Genomic DNA, 18440 nt, shown 5'->3' with positions numbered 1-18440 from the left:
AGTTTAAACTGATTGCCAGTTAAGTGTATTATCGCGTACATAATTAAGATTACCAAGAGTTAAGTCATTAACTTTAAATGCAAAATTAAATTACTACGCGATCTACTTGCAGCGGACTTAAACATACCAATTTCTGACTATGTAAACCGTCCAAATACAACCAAGGTTGTTTTCGATAAAAATGACCGAGGTGTTCCGAATGATTGAGCCCATTCGAAAATTACCGATCAATATCGAATGCTTTGAACCATGTTTGTCGAATATCATAGAATGAAATCAATATTCGTTCTTAAAAATGGTATTTACATGTAAATATGACTCACTAATGCTGCGGTAACAGTATTTTAATGTTTACTGCCACAGGGCCAAAGCCAATAACATAGAACAACAACACACACATTTACAAACGACACACACCATTTATACCGTAAACATTTTGTGGGGTTTATCAAGGATTGTTGGGTACCGCCATGGAACGGTCCGCAAAATGTAATTTTACTGTGGGATTAAACTCTTTAATATGCACAACCTAACGATCAACAGCTAAAAAAGACGCTACTTTCTGCGTTAAAAATGCTTTTGGGTTTAACAAAACTTGTTGCGGTCAGAATGGTGTGCAAACACATAAACCATGGAATTCGAATACAGCATAATCTGAAATAGTTGTAAACAAAAACGTTTGTGTTTTTTTTTTTTATTTCTTTGATATTTATTCTTTTTAAAGGTTAAACATGTAGTTTTTCTGCAGTACAATAACAATACCAATTAAGCATAAATAAAAGCATCTAATTTGCCAACAATGTCCAATTAGGAAAGGTATATTGTTTATACTGGCTATTCAAGACAACTGATACCCTACCCAAATTGCCTAAATCATTTCATCTTAAATAAATTCCAGAAAATTGCGGTCTAGTATGCTATTATTTTTTGTCTTTTTTTTTAACATAAACCATTTCAAAAAAATACGTACAGGAAATACTTGATTGCCTTTGATATCATTGGAATAAGACAAAACCATCTAATATCGTGGTGCTTAACTTATTTTGCCGATTATTATTTATAATCATTTTCAAACACTGCTTCTGTTACAATATCTCTATTGCATTAACAGTCCGTGTCACAGGGTCCTTTGAACCAAACAAATTAATTTCTCAGATAGCCTGACAGTTTACATGATTGCGCCATGCTGATATTGTCACATAGGCACCATTTATATCATGAAACTGAGAGCAATTGCATTTCGTCCAGAACCTTCCCGCATAACAGATCGCCTCGTACTCTTTGACATCCCTATCCCAGCAGCAATTCAGATAATGCCGATTGCCAAACAACCATCAATTTCAATGCATTTGTATAATAAGCAGATTACGTCTGGCGAGCAGCGCTTAGCTTGTCCGGCTTCTGGGTTATTATATACAGAGGTTTTGAAACACTACATGAACGTAAATTTGGACATGAACTTGTACGAGGATCTGTATGTATATAAGTAAGTAAATTGTTTATTATAGTGACATGTGTGACATAGCATAATGGCAATTCATAATGAATAGTTTTACATTTACACCCGGCCAATCGGGCCTATAAGTCACCTAATGTCGGCGTTATGTGGAGCATAATTTCATATAAAACATCAGTTGTATATAACAGTGCAGATATACAAACAATCAAGTACTATTTTATATAGCACCAATGACTAAAATTAAGACAACAACAATCAATCGAGTTTAGTGCAATTATTGCAAAATGATACATTTAAGTGATACGTGCATTGCATACAACGATTGTTTAAGAATATTATAAATAAATAAAGATGTTTAAGTGTACAATGTACATGTGATATCAACAGTGACAAGAAATAATTGATGCATAGCATCAAGTCGGCGCAATAAAATCAGAAGGAAAACTTGCATGTAGATAAGATAAAAAGGTTATTATTTCAATGATAACATGTTGGGTATACATATGTCTGAAGGACATTATGGTTAATAATATTGTTACAATAGTTTAAGCCCGGAATAATAATACTCTGGTTTTCCCAAGCTAACCCTCCGGTACAAACAAAATTATACCAAAAATATACACACGTTACTTCGGAAACAATAGAGTCAATGGTCTAATACATGAATTTCAAAAGCATGAAATTCACCTTTTATTTGTACCGGCATGTTATGTGAATTCCGGGTTTTATATATTGTATTTGTTTTTGTGAACACATTTTACTCTTATGAGCAAATAGAACTGGGATAAGAAATAGTTTACATTAAGAGGGAATTATCTGAAATTCATTCTTTCGAATGACATTTTCGAAACAAGCAATTAAGTTCAATGTTAATTTTTAAAAACTCCCTTTTTTTGCTGCTCGCCAAGGGAAATTATTGCGTAGGAGTTTTAGACACATAAAGGATATTGTAAAAGTACCGTGTAACCTTCATCTGTTTGGGGGAAATTTGGTATTTAAAATCAAAATTTAAAAAAAAAATGATAATCAGACTATTATAATTTAAGGTTACATTATCAATTAAAAAGTATTTTTTTATAAAACACATTGAACTTCACATTTTATCGTGCAACGTCGAAAATATGATAGCATTGTTTTGCAATTTATGAACTGGTCTCTTAGCTGGATCAATTTCTTGAGTAATATCGAATATAGAAGGGCGCCGATTAATAATAGTGCGAATTCACATTTATCAACACAATATAAGACGTTAAGAGAATAGGACGTTTCGTCTAAGCGTGTAAGCTTTTACAATATATTTCACTAATTGTATGACATGGTTTTGCATTATTGGTGTATTTTTACCTAAATCAGACAGATTTGATAAGTCATCATTGGACAAAAGTTGTCCAAAACAGGTGATTCTAATAACATCGTACACTTGACATCTGAGAACAAAATGACTTTCGTTCTCAACTTCCTGGGAGTCGCACTGCCTGCATATTCTAGAGTCAACTGTTTCCCCTAAATAACGCCCAGTTTCAATTCGCTATGGAAGTATTCCGGTTCTGAATTGAGCAAGTAATAAGCGTTCGTTTTTCTTCAGTCTAAGTTCAAATAGCTTTCACAGTTAAGTTCTTGTTTAAATGCTCGATATATAACTTCTTACTTTATGCATTGAACCTACATCTGCTGACCAAATGTTATTACTGTAGTGGTTTCGCACAAGTGTGTGTACATTAGATATGTTAACAGGTAACATATTATTGAAAGTGTCAATTAATCCATGTTTTGTCATAATGTCCTTCACCTCGCTTGACCAATTATGGGTACAACGGTTATAGTCCATTTCAAACACTTGGGCGCACAGTCGGTTGTGATCCATGATCACGAGTCTATTTCAGAGGCGTAACATGCTGGTCCATCGGCGATACCGGGCAGGAATACATCCAGTGTCTCCCATTTCAGCGGGTATCGGTGCAAATCGATGAACTCCGAGAGCGTACCTCATGGTGCGATTGTGAACGTTAACCGAAGATTGATAGTGCTTGTATCCCCACACAGAACTACAATAGTCCATTTCTGGCACGATTCAGGTATTAAACAGTTTTTCAAAGGGTTTAAGTCCAAGGTCCTTTAAAGTATGCACTCCCAAGTGCTCTGCCACCCCCCACCCCCCCCCCACCCCCACCCCCTCAGAAAACCCATCGCAAGTAGACGAGACATCACCTTTGTCGTGGATAATGATACCGAGGTATTTGTATTTATCGACCATTTCAATCACATTTTTCCCAATTCGGAAATTAAATTGTGTTCTTTATGTACGTCCTTTTCCGGAAGTGCATACATTTTGACTTTGAGGTATTGATCATTACACGCCAACGTATATGTTTATATGAACTTGTACGAGTATCTGTATGTATATATTTCTACGTGAATATGTACGTGCATTTATACCGGTGTTAAAATAGGCCCACATTAATTTCTGCCTTGTAAATTCTACTCATTTGTGTTTAAAGCTGCACTCTCACAGATATACCATTTTAACAACTTTTTTAGTTTTTGCCTTGGAAAGAGCAACTTTTTGCGTAAATATCTGCAAACCAATAATAAAAGATTGCTGACAAAAGATCAGATCGCAGATTTTCATATTTCCGTTCGAAAATGTATGTGTTATGGCTTAAACCGTTATTAACTGAATTCTATGGATTTTCGCAAAAGTTGGCTCGTTCCAAGACAAAAAAAAGTTGTCAAAACGTTCAATCTGTGAGAGTGCAGCTTTAATATATCGGAAATTGAAACATGTGTTGAGTTTTTCAGCTTGACGACTAACATTTTCACAAATGCAACGTAGACCAACTTATATTGAAAATATTGATTCCAAGCATTTGTTTGTCGATGGTTACCACGTGACCTCTTAATATCGCAATTGGTTTAACACTCGTGAATCATTATATTAATGTGGTTCGGCACCATGTCTATTGAGCAATAGGAACTAGTTTTAACACATTTGGAATTCATCGGTCATTTCCCATCGAAAACAAACTCGGATGTATACGGATGCTTTGCGATGTCAGTATTCATTTCATTTAACTACACTGCAAGTAGGTCGCGTAGTGATTTCAATTTATCAGTTAGACATAAGCACTTCACACTTAGCAGTATGAATTATTTATGCAATTATACACCGCACTATGAATCAGTTTGAGGACAAATGTTTATCTTTGTCTCAGTATTTGAATAAGTGATACGAAAAGCATGTTAAAACACTACAGTCAATTAATAGTACTATTACTACTTCAATTATGTAACGGTATACATTCAAAGGAAAATGGCGAGAAGTTCCGTTTGGTTTTAAATTGCGTGAATTGCGTGATTTATGTCATTACCAGGGTATAAACGCATACCGGGGTATGGCTGGTTCAAGTGTGTGGAGTCCGAAGGACTTCACGCGTACTAAAACCAGCCCAACTGCGTTCATATCCCGATAATTACATCAATCAATTCATTACTTTTATTTACAACAATAATATTTTTTTTCAAGACTTGTTAATAAAATGCTTTTAGTTAAGAAAACCTTACAGTTATTCTCACCCATGTTTTAATAGAACGATCCGACAGGTTTGCATATTTTGCTGCTACGGACAAAATTAGTCCCCAAAGTGAATCACTTTTAAACGAAAATTTTAAATGCTAATGACAACAATACACTACAAAAATCATAATTCAACACTTTCCAACATTTCACTGAATATTGTGTGGCCTGTTGGCACAAATCAAGCAATTATAAAGATTCATATTAATACGCGATGATTCGCGATCCGAACATGTCCGGAGAAGTTAAGGTGTAAATACTACGCACACATACACGTACAAGTAGTGTGTAACCTCTTTAAAAGAGCAGTTAGAGGTTGAGCATGATCAACTTGATAACAGATCTTACTTTATCAAATATTCCCACAGACTAATTCTTTAAAACTTGGATAAATTGTCAACATGTTATATTTAGTCTAGTTTGCACAAATAAGTGATATAATTTGATAATAATGATTGGATACATATTGATAAATTTATAAACGTGTTGCTTAATTTTGACATAACACATTATTTTACCAGTTTTATACAATTGACTGCAATGGACCGTTGTATATTAACATGTCAAACTCGAATGGCACAACATTTAATTTACTGGTAAGGCTTAAAAAAATATGTCCGTTTCGGGTAACCCGACCCTACCTATAAAAATGCGCCGACCCTAACCTTTTTTTTCGTTTCTGAGCCAAAAAAATATTCGTTAGCGAATAGAGAGTTACGAAGGGCGGAAAATGCAGATTTTAATCAGAATTATTGTTTATATGATAAAACAAAGTCAGGCAATGACAGTAATGTAGGAAAGGCTGCCAAGTGCAAGAAAACACTCTGAACTTACGACAGATTTTGAAAAAAAATCCCTACCTAACCTACCTAGAAATTTTGAGAAGGTTACCCTAAACAAACAATTTCTTTTTTTTTGGCCTAATGTAAATATAAATTATATAAGCGTTATTCACAAAGGTTTATGTTATGTAAATAGTGATAGTTTTCAAAATAATTCTCCCAAACATTTCAGTCGAACCCCGCTGCCTCCAACTCGCTTTGCGCGATTTCGTCGTTTTATTAAATTGATCTTAAAGGACCGATTGTTTTAGCTCACCAGAGCACGAAGTGCTCAAGATGAGCTATTGTGATCGGTCTTTGTCCGTCCGTCCGTCCGTTCGTCAACAATTGCTTAAAAAAATCAACTCTGAAACTACCAGTCCAAATTCGATGAAACTTTACCGGAAGCTTACTTGGGTGACCTTCTACAAAAATACAACAAGGGGCCACGATTGATCAACAACAACAACAACAGCAAAATGGCTGACTTCCTGTTTTGCTTTAAAAAACATCTCCTCTGAAACTACCACTCCAAATCCAATTAAACTTTACAGGAAGCTTCCTTGGGTGACCCTCTACAAGAAAAAGGTTCACGATTGATCAACAACAACAACAACACCAACAACAAAATGGCCAACTTCCTGTTTTGCTTTAAAAAACATCTCCTCTAAAACTACCAGTCCAAATTCAATGTAACTTTATATGAAGCTTCCTTGGGTAACCTTCTACATAAATACAACAAGGGGTCTCGATTGATAAACAACAACAACAATCTGGCCAACTTCCTGTTTTGCTTTTAAAACATCTCCTCTGAAACAACCAGGCCAAACTTTACAGGAAGCTTCATTGCATGACCCTCTACAAAAATACAAGGCATTTAGATTGATCAAGAACAACAACAACAAATTTGCCGACTTATTGTTTTGCTTTTAAAAAATCTTTGAAACTACCAGGCCAAATTTAATGAAACTTTACAGGTAGCTTTATTGCATGACCCTTTACAAATATGAAACAAGGCATTGTCATCTGTAAAGATTTGTTTAAATAGCAAAATATTTATTAATGCTTTATCACAGAATAGATGCCCTTTGTATAGGTGAGCGTTTTAGGGCCATCATGGCCCTCTTGTTATACTGACGGTAAGCATTCCCGCTTGGCTCAAATTTTTCGAGGCTGGATGTTTTTTTACCAGTCCATGAAAGTTCGAGCTAACGGGGTTCACCTGTTAATTCCCATACTGTTTCGACAGATAAGACTACGACGAGGTTTTCCTACCGTTCGACGTTCTCTTACTTTTGGACTAATTTAGTTCCAAAGGTCACTTTCTTTGAATGTCAACATGATCTAGTGACAATCAAATGTGTTTAATGTTTTCGTACTGTCTAGGGACTGATTTTGAAGCCAATGTTTCCATCCAGATAATATGTAATCCAGCAGAGAGTGTTTTTGTAGACAAAGATAAACGTGTGTGTGTCCTTAAGTTATCGTTTGGACAGAGAGCCTCGCTGTTTATGGCTTCGTTATGTTTTACACACTAAAAGGGATGGGCTTTGTCTAGCCTAAATCTGTTATCACGGTAACTCATTTATCCCTAACGAGAGACATTCTGACACCATAAATATGGAGTAAAATTGGCAATGGCGCAAAGAAAGCACAGAATTGACAGCATGTCTCAGTCATACATTTAATTTTTATAAATAGAAGTTTTTGCGTTTGTATATATTTTTACATGAACTTGCACGAGGATCTGTTTGTATATATTTGTACATGAACTTGTATGAAGATCTGTTTGTATATATTTATACATGAACTTGCACAAGGATCTGTTTGTATATATTTTACATGAACTTGCACGAGGATCTGTTTGTATATATTTGTACATGAACTTGTATGAAGATCTGTTTGTATATATTTTTACATGAACTTGCACGAGGATCTGTTTGTATATATTTTACATGAACTTGCACGAGGATCTGTTTGTATATATTTGTACATGAACTTGCACGAGGATCTGTTTGTATATATTTGTACATGAACTTGTATGAAGATCTGTTTGTATATATTTTTACATGAACTTGCACAAGGATCTGTTTGTATATATTTTACATGAACTTGCACGAGGATCTGTTTGTATATATTTGTACATGAACTTGTATGAAGATCTGTTTGTATATATTTATACATGAACTTGCACGAGGATCTGTTTGTATATATTTGTACATGAACTTGTATGAGGATCTGTTTGTATATATTTATACATGAACTTGTACGAGGATCTGTTTGTATATATTTATACATGAACTTGTACGAGTATCTGTAAGTATATATTTATACATGAACTTGTACGAGTATCTGTAAGTATATATTTATACATGAACTTGTACGAGTATCTGTAAGTATATATTTATACATGAACTTTGTAAGTATATATTTATACATGAACTCGTACGAGTATCTGTAAGTATATATTTATACATGAACTTGTACGAGTATCTGTAAGTATATATTTATACATGAACTTGTACGAGTATCTGTAAGTATATATTTATACATGAACTTGTGCGAGTATCTGTAAGTATATATTTGTTCATGAACTTGTACGAAGATCTGTTTGTATATATTTTTTGTGAACTTGTACGTGTATATTTATGTGTATATTTGTACATGAACGCGTACGTGTGATTGTACGTGTCTTTGTACGTGTATCTGTACGTTTATCTGTATGTGTAGTTTACGTGTGCTTGTAGGTTTACCTGTATGTATATTGGAACGTGAACGCGTACGTGTGATTATACTTGTCATTGTAAATTTAGCTGAATGTATATTTTACGTGAACATGTATGAGTACGTGAAACCACAGGTAGCATTTAAATTGCCTTTGCGAAATTTACGTGTGTACGGGTGCTTAAATTGGGCCCACAAATACTTGCATCAATTACTGCCTTGTAAATTGAAACGTGAAGCATAGTGCATGATCCTGCTTGTTTAAATTATGTTTTATAAATCACAAATTGAATCATGTGTCGAGATTTTAGGCTTGACAACTTACTTTTGTACAAAAACAAAGTACACAAACCTAAATTGAGATTAATGTTCTTTGTTTAATAAAGAAAATATTGATTCCAAGTACATGTGCATTTGTTCGTCGATGGTTATCACGTGATTACTAAAAAACTCAATTGGTTTAACAATTGTGAATAATAATACCACTGTGGTTGGGCTTCATGTCTATTGAGCACTCGGAACTAGTTTGAACACATTCGGAACTCACCGGTCATTTTCATCGAAAACAACCTCGGATTTATATGGACGGTTTACAATGTCAGAATTTTTTACATATATCTACGCTGCAAGTAGATCGTGAAACAATTTTAAATTAAGCAGTTAATCTAAGGACTTAACACATTTATAATGTTTGCCTGTATATTCCCATACTGTTTGCCAGTACATTCCCATACTGTTTGCCAGTACATTCCCATACTGTTTGCCAGTACATCCCCATACTGTTTGCCAGTACATTCCCATACTGTTTGCCAGTACATTCCCATACTGTTTCGACAGACAAGACTGCGACGAGCGTTTCCTACCGTTCGACGTTCTCTTACTTTTGGACTAATTTTGTTCCAAGGGTCACTTTCCTTTAAATGTCAACATGATCTGGTGACAATCAAAATTGTTGGAGTTTTCGTGCTTTCTAGGGACTGATTTTGATGCTAATGTTTCCATCCAGATAATATATAATCCAGCAGACACAGTGTTTTTGTAGACAAAGATAAATGTTTGTTTGTCCTTAGATATTATTTCGCCAGGAAGCTTCGTTGTTTATGGCTTCGTTATGTTTTACACACTGAAAGGGATGGGCTTTGTCTAGCCTAAATCTGTTATCACCGCAGCTGATTTACATCTGATGAGAGACATGCTGACCTCATAAATATGGAGTAAATTTGTCAATGACCCATAGGAAGTAACAATCTGACAACATGTCTCAGTCCATTCGGAACTCCTCGGCCATTTTTTTCAAAAACAACCTCGGATGTATATGGACGGTTTACATACTTAAAAAGTGGTACGTTTAAGTCCGCTGCAAATAGATCGCGTAGTAATCTTATTTAGTAGTTAAAATTTATGACTTAACTCTTGGGAATCGTAATTATGTTTGCAATAATACACTTCACTGGCAATCAATTTAAACTGAGAGCAATGAATACAACTCTTAAACACTACATTTAATTAATGCTTTTATTCAAAAAAATACGGACTACTTCAACAGATGTACCGGCATACATCCGAGGTTGTTTTTGAAAAAAAAGGCCGAGGAGTTCCGAATGGTCTCAGTCATACATTTAATTTTTATAAATAGAGATTTTTGCGTGCTTTTTGAAAGTCTATAATGATATGGCCAAACTGTTATGTGCGAGTGTAGAATTCATCATGTATATATAGTTCTGTAACATAGAATCTTAATCAGCTTCACAGGAAATCGTAAGCAGCTGGCTAATGGTGGCTGATGCTAAAATATTAACTGGATTACCCGGACAATAACATTTAGAGTTCAGGGTTAGATTGAATGTGTCTGCATTTTACCTCAGTGATTGAGATTTCTTCTGGATTCTCGAGGGACAAACTTTTGTCCAGAAAACTGACTAATAACTTTATAACTGAACACAATGTCTGAGCTAGAAATATTTGACAAATATACAAAAATCTGACATTTATTTTTTTTCCACATTTTACTAGTATAAGCGTATCAGAAATAGCATTAAGATTGATGAATAGATTTATAGGTGTAATGTAATGATACTGTGCTCCTTAATCAAAACAACTAACTGCTTTAAAAGATATGATCCTATTTCCGGTGTATATGTGTGTAGAACGCTGCATGTGTATAACAAATGCTTCTTGTGTATGTAGAACGCTACATGTGTGTGTTAGAACGCTGCATGCGTATGTAGAACGCTTCTAGTGTATGTAGAACGTTACATGTGTGTGTAGAACGCTGCATATGTGTGTAGAACGCTGCATATGTGTGTAGAACGCTGCGTATGTGTGTAGAACGTTCTTGTGTTTGTAGAACGCTACATGTGTGTGTAGAACGCTGCATATGTGTGTAGAACGCTGCATATGTGTGTAGAACGCTGCATGTGAATGTAGAACGCTTCTTGTGTATGAAGAACGCTACATGAGTGTGTAGAGCGCTGTATATGTGTGTAGAACGCTACATATGTGTGTATAAGGCTGCATGCGTATGTAGAACGCTTCTAGTGTGTGTAGAACGCTACATGTGTATGTAGAACACTGCATGTGTGTGTGTAGAACGATGCATATGTGTGTAGAACGCTGCATGTGTATGTAGAACGCTTATTGTGTATGAAGAACGCTACATGTGTGTGTAGAACGCTGCATATGTGTGTAGAACGCTGCATATGTGTGTATAACGCTGCATGTGTATGTAGAACGCTTCTTGTGTATGAAGAACGCTACATGTGTGTGTAGAACGCTGTATATGTGTGTAGAACGCTACATATGTGTGTAGAATGCTGCATGCGTATGTAGAACGCTTCTAGTGTATGTAGAATGCTACATGTGTGTGTAGAACGTTGCATGTGTGTGTGTGTAGAACGATGCATATGTGTGTATAACGCTGCATGTGTATGTAGAACGCTTCTTGTGTATGTAGAACGCTACATGTGTGTGTAGAACGCTGTATATGTGTGTAGACCGCTGCATGTGTTTGTAGAACGCTGCATGTATGTGTATAACGCTGCATAGGTGTGTAGAACCCTGCAAGTGTATATAGAACGCTACATGTGTGTGTAAAACGCTGCATGTGTATGTAGAACCCTACAAGTGTATGTACAACGCTACATGTGTGTGTAGAACGCTGCATGTGTATGTAGAACGCTGAATATGTGTGAAGAATGCTACATGTGTATGTGAAACGCTGCATGTATGTGTAGAACGCTGCATGTGTATGTAGAACGCTGTATATGTATGTAGAAAGTTGCATGTGTATGTAGAACGCTGCATGAGTATGTAGAACGTTACATGTGTGTGTAAAACGCTGCATATGTGTGTAGAACGCTACATGTGTATTTAGAACGCTTTATATGTATATAAACGCTGCATGTATATGTAGAACGCTTCATGTATATATAGAACGCTTCATGTGTATACAGAACGTTGCATGTGTGTTTAGAATGCTACATGTATGTGTAAAACGCTGCATGTGTAAGTCAAACGCTGCATGTGTATGTCTAACGCTGCATATGTATGTAGAACGATACATATTTATGTATAAAACTGAATATTTATGTAGAACACTGAAAGGTGTATATATAACGGTGCAGTGTATGTAGAACGCTGAATGTGTATAAGGACGATACATGTGTTTTTAGAACGCTGAATGTGTATAAGGACGATACATGTGTTTTTAGAACGCTGAATGTGTATTAGGACGATACATGTGTTTTTAGAACGCTTAATGTGTATAAGGACGATACATGTGTTTTTAGAACGCTGAATGTGTATGTTGTCGTTCGATGTGTATGTAGAACAACGTTGCATGTGTATGTAGAACAACGCTGCATTTGAGAACAGTAATTGTGTATGTAGAACAAAGCAGACCTGTGTACGTAGAACGCTACAGGAATACGTAGATCAACGCTGAATGCGTATGTGGAACGCTGTATGTTATGAAGAACACAGGCCTTAAAGCTCTAAATTCAAATCTCATTTTAACCTTAACGGTAACCACGATTCCTCATCATTGGTTTATTTCATCAGTAAGCTATGGGGTGAAAAGTTCTTCATGCAGCAGACACATGCTTTTGAATATTCGTGCACGATGTCCTTGGACATTTATACGATTCTATAACTATAGCTTGCGGAATAAACTTTAGCTTAACAAACAACCTCCGTAGTTCTTTGTATTCTTATTTAAAATCTCTGCATCTAAAGCGAACGTGAATGCAAGTTATTGTATCTCTGCAGGAGGGACCCACTTTGGATTCAGACAGGAAAATCGCCTTAACAATTCGATCTCTTTATAGCCGGTTACTGTGTCAGAAGGGAAATACTCGACCCATATAAACCAATCTTGGACCTAGAAATTAATTTTAGATCGATCAATCTTGTGCACTTTTTCAAGTACCAATTCAATATGTGGGTCTTTGTAGGAAATTTCAGAAGCAAACACGATTTCTTCTTTGCGTACAAAACTTGTCTTCCATATTGACTCTTTTTTTCAAATTATATCGAATACGTTGTGATGTAATGCATGACTTTGAACAGATTAGCTTTATCACGGACCTATAAATCGTTGATAGGTCAGTGGCTTTATATTCTTCTTCGAATATTGAATCAAATTGTGTCAGTTATTGAGAAAACATTTTCTTACATAAGAACAAACTCCAAAGGATAAGACGACTCACTTGCAATAACGCGCTCTTTCAGAACAACATTTAAATGGATACTGATACACGATTGAAAGAATGGTGATTTAGGCGACTATAAAATATTTGCTAGAATTTCATCCCCAAGCGCCCCCTCTTTTTCAACCGCCCCTTAACAGTTACTGACTCAAATAAAAATGTTGGACTAGGGTCTCCATCTGCGTTTTGGTCCGGTATTGTCCGGGAACGGCGTTTATTGATACCAACGGTGTAATTGTACAACATTCACATGTTAAAAAGGGGATATGTAACGTTCATGTTCTAGGTTCGTCTAGAAACACATGTAAATGGTCCCTTTTGTAACACGAAACAGTAAGAACACATATTCAACAGTGAAAAAGGCATTTAAGAAAAAGTGAAAGAAAATCCCCCCCATAGTTAATTTATATTGGCGCAATGGATACTGATCCACGATAAAAAGAAAGATGCCTTTTAGGGGCATAGTTAAAATGCGATACATTTTTAGAGAGAATTGATGAATTGGCCGGTGTTGAGACTTAATGAGCTACTTACATTATACTTGATTATTATTCAAGTATTTATGGTAAGCCATCCATCATTAGGATGCAAAATTATATTATTGCATTTTAGATATTAATTAACATCGTGTATAATTTATATTGCTTAACCAGTATATTACTTTTCCATGGATTACATGTTCAAAGAAAAATAAATAAAAAAGCTACTATTATGATATTATGTATTAAAGCTGCTCATTTGCTCATACAAAGACAAAAAATTAAAAAAAAAATATCGTTAATTAAAAATAGTAAAGATACTCAATAAAAAAATAAAAAGGGTAGATTAAACCCATTTCCTGGTTACAAAAATGCAAATGTCCTTTTTAAAATAAATATATATATATATTTATTCAAACAGTTTATGTTTTGGCCATTTAAGCGACTTTTGCACTGTGAAAGCATCTTAAAATGTGCATCGACGACCGTTCAAATTGGAGTGACGGCACCTTAAGGTTTTTGCTTGGGCGTTGAATTCACCACGCAGTGGTGTTTTTTTTCGCTAATTACCGCACACAGATTTGATGGCTTTGTATTCTTATAACACATTTTGTTAAAAAAGAAACACACAATATGTATGATTCCTTAGTATATAAGGCTTTGCCATTGCTCAAACTACAAGAAGAAATTCAAACGTAGGTCAATAGTCACGTTGATGAATGTACTATAATACCGATATGACTTGGTTTGAGATCTACGAGATGGAAGTGCGGTATTTGACAGACATTATTCCAAGAAGTATTCTATCCGTGATTAGAATACAGCCTTCATTTTCAGCCAATAAAATTGCAGATAGGCAGTCATTCAGTAGTAGACTTATTCATTAAGAGTTTCAACTTCCCCGCGTGTTTAAAGATTTTCCATTGACAATGTAATAGCCAATGAGGTTGTATTCTAAGTCAGTTAGATGACATGAAGTGATTTCTTAAGGATTAAATAGGACTCTACTACGCTCACCCCGCCCATTCTTAATCATTAAGAATCAATTCATGTCATCTAACTATTACTTATACATCATACACATTTTTTATACACCGTTGAACTTATTCCTACATATGAAAAGAAGTGTCGGCGTGAGGATTTAAATGAAAGAGTTTGGTGACATCCCCAAGATTTTCTTTTAAATAATTGTTTTAAAAGGGTTTGCTGGTGTATAATGCACGAATACTAACGAATGGCTTCTCTCTAGAACACGGTCAATATAAAACTAACTTTGCACTTAATATGGTACGTATTATAAAGTTATATATCACTTCTGCCGATTGGTCGGAAGAACAGTTATTGTTTACCTAGTATTGCAATACCTCGACAATCGCAGTTTTACTATGTACTTTTCCTATGTATTCTATAGACAATTCCCATTTTGCACGCGAAAAATAAATAACACTGATTTCTAGGGCTTCGCCACCCCCGCCACCACATATAGGGAGAAAGTTCTACATGTGTACTCAAACACCCGTTACGTTTGTTATAAGAAAAACCAAATTGGTTGAATGTTTTAAACCACTATGCATTCGATAAGGTTGACCAGGTGATCCGATGTAGGAGTTCAAACATTGTAGTGAAAATGAAAACAAAAGAGTAGCCTTTCTTTATCATAAATCCATAAACAATACAATACAATTAAGGGTGGTGATTGCAGACCCAGAATTAATTTGCAAAATTTAAAGTGAAATGTTTGAATAATACCCAATTCTACGCACTCTCATTAAAGAGAATAGGAGCAATCATAGAGTCAACAAACAATGCTTTGGTTTCAGAAAGTTACCATTGTAATTGAAATGAAACACATTCTTATAGGTTGCTGGACTTATGTTAAGTTTGTTTTGTTCTTCAACCATGTGTGTTTATAAGAGCGGTAGCGAAACAATGCGTGTATGTGTACTTGTATGTGTATTTGTATGTGTACTTGTATGTGTACTTGTATGTGTACTTGTATGTGTACTTGTATGTGTACTTGTATGTGTACTTGTATGTGTACTTGTATGTGTACTTGTACTTGTATGTGTACTTGTATGTGTACTTGTATGTGTACTTGTACTTGTATGTGTACTTGTATGTGTACTTGTATGTGTACTTGTGCGTGTACCTGTGGATTAACCGTATACCTGTTATCGTCTTGTAGCAGGTCCCGTGGCCCAATGGATAAGGCGCCTGACTACGAATCAGGAGATTGCAGGTTCGAGTCCTGCCGGGATCGAAATTTTATTACAGCTTATGGCCCATACATGTTGGATTATGTCAATGATTGATTAAAAAGTAGTCGGTGTAACATAAATATATGCCTACTCAATGCTTCTAACAGTGGTATGAAAACGAGCGCTGGAACTATCGGTGGTGTAGCTGAGCGTTTGGTTTATTTGTACACACGTGTGAATGACTTATATTCAATCTGATATGTTTATTATGCACCAGTCAATTGTAGCCACGGCCCCCAGGTCCGGGGAATGGCGGGGACTTTGACTTCGGTCCAGCCAAGTCCGGGAAAATCCCCGCCCTGTGGGGACGACCTGCTGGTAAAATCCCCGCCAAATGCCCCCGCACCCAAGGGACCCTAGGTAAGGCCCATTCCCCGCTATTTTTGGCGCGAAGACAAAACCACCGCATTCACCAGGCACTACGGGGCCACCTGGAAGGTAAAAACACGGCCCATTTCCCCGGCTATCCCCGGTATACCCCCGGACTTTGGAGGGGGGGGGGTTCAAATGACTGGTGCATTAAATAAACATTTTTCGTTGATGCTCACATTAAGCACTTTCCTCGTGCTTTTGTTGATACTATTCTAAACCTGGATGACGTTCATAAGGGAATCCCAAACGTAAACTTACAAGAAGTGTTATGGTGCCCACCCTATTGAATATTAATTCTCCTACAAAATTGTCAACGTTTTGAATAAAAGCGTTCGTAGAGAGTATTTAAATGGCATGATTTGTTAACATGTTGAAACACCCAGTAGTAATAGAAAAACAACAACATATGCATGCCGAGGAATCATTGGAGGCACGACACGACATCAGATTCTTTAAGTTGAACACAGATAAACAGTCCTGTATGGAACTAAATTCACCGATTCTTGAGGTTTATGCTGATAAACCTTTTCAACGGAGAAACAGCAGACCATAATGATATCTTCATTTTCAATTTATTGAAACCTCAATGGAAGATGCGTTTGAGTATTTTCAACACATAGCAACAATGTTAGGGGCTACAATGCTTCTCCCGGCATGCAAATATGATTCTACTGTTTATTGGTGTTCGCACATATTTGTGGGCCAATGATATTCGAGGATTAACCCCATTTACTGTAGCTCCATATCTTGTAGAGAAGATTTGACGGTGAATACAAGCAATTATTTTCGTAGAGAGTATTTTATCGATCTATATTATTCAGTGTGTGTATACCACGTAATAAATTGCGTCATAAATGCTACGTCGGAAGGCAATATTCGATTTGAAAAAAAAACCTTTAAACAGTGATAACTTCACTATTTTTTCATCATTTTAAATGAAACATAGCGCAGTCTACGCCGCTTACGGAGCCCCACCTTCGGTCTTTTACCAGAGTTTGCTCGAGAGTTTAGTTTCTTTAAACACTTCGACAAACCTGTTCACAATACGGCCGTCTGACGGAGCACTGTCAAAACATTATTTTGGAAACAGGTTTGTCAAAGTGTTTGATAAAACTTATCACCTTAACAAACTCCGGTAATGAAACCAAGGTGGGGCTCCGTAAGCGGCGTAGACTGCGCTATGTTTCATTTAAAATTGTGTTGTAAAACAAAAGTTACCTTTGATTTAAGTCTTCATTTTTAGCACAATATTGCCTTCCGACGTAGCATATATGACGTATTTATCACGTGGTATACACACACTGTTATTTGGTACAGTCGTCTATTTTCAATAGTGCGCTATTTCCTCTGCACATGCGCTAAGTAACTATGATTGACAGCTGATGTGCCGTTGTCTAGAGGCAGTTGAAGATTACGTGATGAATCCGAAGTAACATCATATGTGTAATCAGTCCGCTATTGAAATCGTTTAAACAACTCTCAAGTACAAATTAAAAAAAAATAATAATATGTGGACGATTTCACTTTCACGCCAAAATACTACGTGACTATATAAAGGGCGTAACTAGTGAGTCAAATAAGTGCGAACTTATTTTTTGTAGATCTAACTAAACTCGGCGAATGTTTTTAACAAGTACATATACAACTCAGGCCATGTTAATAGCCGTTACGTGCGCTTTACATAAAACGTTGGCTTTTTTAATGTATATTTCTCTCCAATGTTTTATAACGTAGATGATATCAACACGACCTTACAAACAGTGTTTTTTGTTTGAGAATTTACTAAACCAGACAAAATAAAAAGCATTGTTTTCTGAACTTGTTGAAAACATTCGTTCGTATTACCCTTGACACATTGTACCAATTATCATACACAAAAAATGTGTTGTTTAGTTGGGTGAGTGTTGTTCTCTCCATTTTTATACTGTTGATGATTTTAACACGGCCTTGCAAACAGGGTGTTTTATTTGATATTTTAAAACACAAAGCAAAATAAAAAGAACTGTTTTGTGAACTTGTTAAAACCATCGCTCATACAAACCTTGAC

General features: G+C 35.8%; 1 non-coding gene across 1 annotated transcript; it reads left to right on the top strand.

The window, feature by feature from the left end:
* Positions 1-15950: 15950 nt before the first annotated feature.
* Trnar-acg (transfer RNA arginine (anticodon ACG)) lies at positions 15951-16023 on the top strand. Its single transcript has one exon. It is a non-coding gene; the product is annotated as a tRNA-Arg (tRNA).
* Positions 16024-18440: the final 2417 nt, after the last annotated feature.

The sequence above is a fragment of the Mya arenaria genome, chromosome 8, assembly GCF_026914265.1.
Source record: "Mya arenaria isolate MELC-2E11 chromosome 8, ASM2691426v1".
Taxonomy (NCBI): domain Eukaryota; kingdom Metazoa; phylum Mollusca; class Bivalvia; order Myida; family Myidae; genus Mya; species Mya arenaria.
This window is presented reverse-complemented; position numbering and strand designations above follow the sequence as displayed.